The 3984-nt window shown below is 33.5% G+C and overlaps 1 long non-coding RNA gene across 1 annotated transcript; it reads right to left on the reverse strand.

Annotated features, from left to right (window-relative positions):
• Nucleotides 1–859: 859 nt before the first annotated feature.
• On the reverse strand, nt 860–3734 carry LOC119191678. Its single transcript, XR_005113501.1, has 2 exons — nt 3571–3734; nt 860–972 (listed from the first exon to the last, which is right to left on the reverse strand). It is a non-coding gene; the product is annotated as an uncharacterized LOC119191678 (long non-coding RNA).
• Between the last annotated feature and the right edge of the window lie 250 nt (nt 3735–3984).

Raw genomic sequence — 3984 nt, forward strand, 5'->3', positions numbered from 1 at the left:
GGACACTGTCTTGGTAGCGTAGTTGTATTGTGGAACCTTTGCCGTACTGTCTCCGGTTTTATCTCAGATCCGGTAGTCATTTTGAATGTTTCTACTCAGTATCAACTCAGAATCTGGAATTTGTGCTGTATTGGGCATATATTCGTTTCCTATCATCATGAGATGAAACACACGTGGTGGAAAGTAACACTAGTTGCGTCTCTGCCTACCTCCTTAAATATAGAAGGCGTGAGTGTGTATTCATTTGTAATTGGGAAAGGCTGTTGCTTCGATTTTTTCAGTTGAAACTACAGTAAGTATTCCCGAGTACTTTAAGACAGTTTGTCTTGGGAACAGACTTTTACTAACAACCGCAAGTGAAAGTAAATAGTGTGTGTTTGGCAACGTATCGAAAAATGTTTTCGTGCAACGTAATAATGATGTGTTAACTTATTTTCCCGTGTTCTGTTATTCATCTTTGTTTTCCTCATATCATATTTTTCCTTAGTTAGTCAGTGAGCTACATTTCATTTATTACCTACTGTACCTACCTACTGTATTTATTAGTATTACAATTGCTAACGTAAAGATATTTGGAAATGTGTCAAAAAGCGGAATACGCTGGATAAACTACTGGACGTAATAAGACTTAACATCTCATACCTCAGGATGCCGAACGCTGTAGAATAACAAACAATACTTTGTAATTCAAGGTATTCGATGGTGTTTCTACTGGGCGGTCGTATCATTTACTATCAGGCGAACGGCAAGATCGGCTCGTCATTGAACGCAATAAGTAGAAAATAATAATAAAATGTTCAACACACAGACAGAACGAGTTTTGTATTAAAATATATTAGTTTTATAAGTATACCTTGTACCCCACGTTACGATTGACTCCGGTGTGGCAAGACCTCAGTCCCTTCAGCTGATCCAAGTTGTTGATGGGCAGGTCTTTGTGGACCACGATAACGGCTTCGTAACGGAATGGCGCTGAAACAAACATATTTTTCTTATTAAATACTAGCTGACCCGACAGACGTCCTGTCTTAACTATGTATGCACGCGTGCATTCTGACGATCGCTAACAGTTATTTCAAACCACTGACAGTTATGTAAAATTAATATTGTTGTTAAGTTTTCTCAAATTTTCTAATTTTCCGCGCAATTTTTTGATTTTTTTCTTTCATATGAACCTTCTCCTGATAATAACAAACACAACAACAAAAAAGTAGTGAAATTAGTCCAGCCGTTCACGCGTGATGGCATGACCAAGGGAAATAGGGATTCATTTATATATATATACAGATTTTTATTTATGACTGAGCTATTCGGGTGTATTTTTGAGATGGGGTAGCAAGAGCGAATTATAGTCATGTTTCCTAAAAACATGGTGAAAGTTTTCGCAATTTTTTTTACGACCTTAAAGTATTCAAAGCTCGAATGGTCTCATAGAGTCTTTTGATCCTTATAAGCAACAAGATCGACGGGCATTATTTTTTTTGCGTAAATTAACCGTAATTTTTTTCAAATCTGGGAATAATTATTTTATTGTCTCCAAAACTAAATATAAATCTCCTACAAATGGTTTTTTGTAACTACAGCGCTTAGGAAGCTGCCTTTACTGCCTAGTCTCGAAAATCCTACTTGTATACCTTCTTATCGTCTACTTTTTGCCTTTGTCCTATGCCAGAGTTGGGGTGACGCTCAGAATAAGAACAAGCAGGTTGACGCAACATAATTTTTATGCAATTTATTTTCTGACACATGCATGTGTCAGAAAATTCAAGTGTTAGTTGCAATATTAAATATAGAGTAAGTCCTTGAATTTTGCGAGGTTTTGATTAACCTTTCTCTGACAATCAGATATGATATTAAAAATAATTAAAATTTCGCGTAATAATTAAATTAGTATTAGGTACATATAAGAATTTCTTGTTACAATTTATTAATGTTTGTATTATCACAGATTGTTAAAATTAAATATGCTTTTATAATTCATAATCTTGCTGACTTAAGTTTTGTAAATAATTTTGTATTATCGCGTTGTTTACGCATAAATTATCGAAACTGTTATATGTTTCATAACATTCCGATTACGGACCAATTTCTTGCATATCTATGGTGAAACAAAGTAACGAAAAAAAACTGAATATAAACGAAAGCCATTATAACACTTTCTCTCTATCAAATATTGCGTAAGTCTGTTTGGAGGTAACTTGAAAGTTATGTGTTTTTTTAATCGACTTCAAAAAAGGAGGTTTTATGTGTTACCGCAGAACTCCCGTCACTTATTAACCTGATCTGATTTTTTTTATTTGAAATATAGATTTAAATTGGTTCTATAGAATTGCTTATCGGTTCAGATGTTTTGTTTTAAAACAAAATAACTGGAATAATAAATGAAATAGTGTATTTTATTTCTCTGCTGCCTTTTACAGTGATTTTTGGCGTTAGGTTTTGTTTAGTCTATTTTTGTAATGTCATCTTAGATGTTCAATATTAAACAAAGCATGAGGAGCAACTATTAGAAATTAATAAATATAAAGTAAAATAATAACATATTTCAGTTGAAATAAAACTATTTTATGGATATATTTGCGGTTTATATATTATAATTTTCTTCCGACGTTTCGAAAACTTTGCAGTCTTCATGGCCATGAACCGGACTGAGGTGTTGGTCATCCGAAAAGTCAAAGTTATAATATCTATCTACATTTTACATTTTTTTTTTTAATTAAGCTGTTGACGTTTCGATCTACGTAGAATGAGCTCACAGTGTCTTGAAATATATAAATAAATATATTATCATATTTAAATTGTTGCGATAAATAGTCACGAAAAAGTATCAAATTATTTTAAAATGAAATTATAACATTTTGGAAATAAAATATTATTTTTACCTTAAACCTGACTAGAACTTTGAAACTCCTATATTTAAATACCTAATAAATTAGCAATCCTAATTACTGGACTGAAGTTTAAAGGATTGTGAGCCTTAGGGGCATGGCTTTAGAAGCTTCACCATATTTAATGAAGGATTCATAGCTTAACTTAATTTCGTTATTTACTATTTCATTTGGCAATTTACCAGAATCTGAAATCCCTTAGCTAATTCAATTGCTATAAGGGCTTATTATTAATTTAAACTATTTAATGGATTTAAATAAAAGGGTAATTACATTTTACTCCTAAATAAAACTGATTTGTTGAAGCGTAGCGAATGTGTTATTTAAAAAAGATCTTTCGTTTTTTAATATAATTCTTTTGGTAAGCGCCATTATTGGTCAACATTTTGGATAGTTATCAGAACTTTACATGATAAAAATGTTATGGTATTTACTCTAGGCGCCGAAATGGCGATAGGCTCAACCCCTATAACATCATGGAACGAAACATATAAGGTGAAAAGTGGGTGCCTCGGCTGCACCTCTGCCTACCGCCTCGAAAGTAAAGGGATGATGTGTTTGACTTCTGCCTGTCTATGATGTTTGTATTATCGCACTATTGCTTTTATCCCTGATATATATCTTTCCCTCGTTTACCCTGAGGCTGCCAGAAAATTTTAACAAATACTTTATAAAAACATACCATCAGGCTCTTCATCAGTCCTGTACTCCTGGAAGACGACGAAAGTCCTGGTTCGGGATCTTGGAGGCCACATACATGTCCTCAGGGTCGACGGGGACGAAGTCCGCTTGTCGCTGCTGAACAAAGCTGAGGCATTCCACCCTGCAGAAAGACACGCGTACTTTAATAGCTAAGAAGAAAAGTATGCGAAAGTTTCGTCATGTTGAGGGTTTGGTAGAAGTAAATGCAGGAACATTTGAACGAATTCGTATAATATTTATCACATAGATAGACTATGGCCTGGATTAGTAATATAGTCTTCTTTTTATCTAGAAAAATCTTTTTATGCGAACAGAGCTACAAGCAATATTTAACTTATAATGCCAATTGAAGAACTACGTTAGTAGGTAATGAATAAATATAATTTTAAAACAA

Source organism: Manduca sexta, unplaced genomic scaffold (assembly GCF_014839805.1).
Source record: "Manduca sexta isolate Smith_Timp_Sample1 unplaced genomic scaffold, JHU_Msex_v1.0 HiC_scaffold_1797, whole genome shotgun sequence".
Taxonomy (NCBI): domain Eukaryota; kingdom Metazoa; phylum Arthropoda; class Insecta; order Lepidoptera; family Sphingidae; genus Manduca; species Manduca sexta.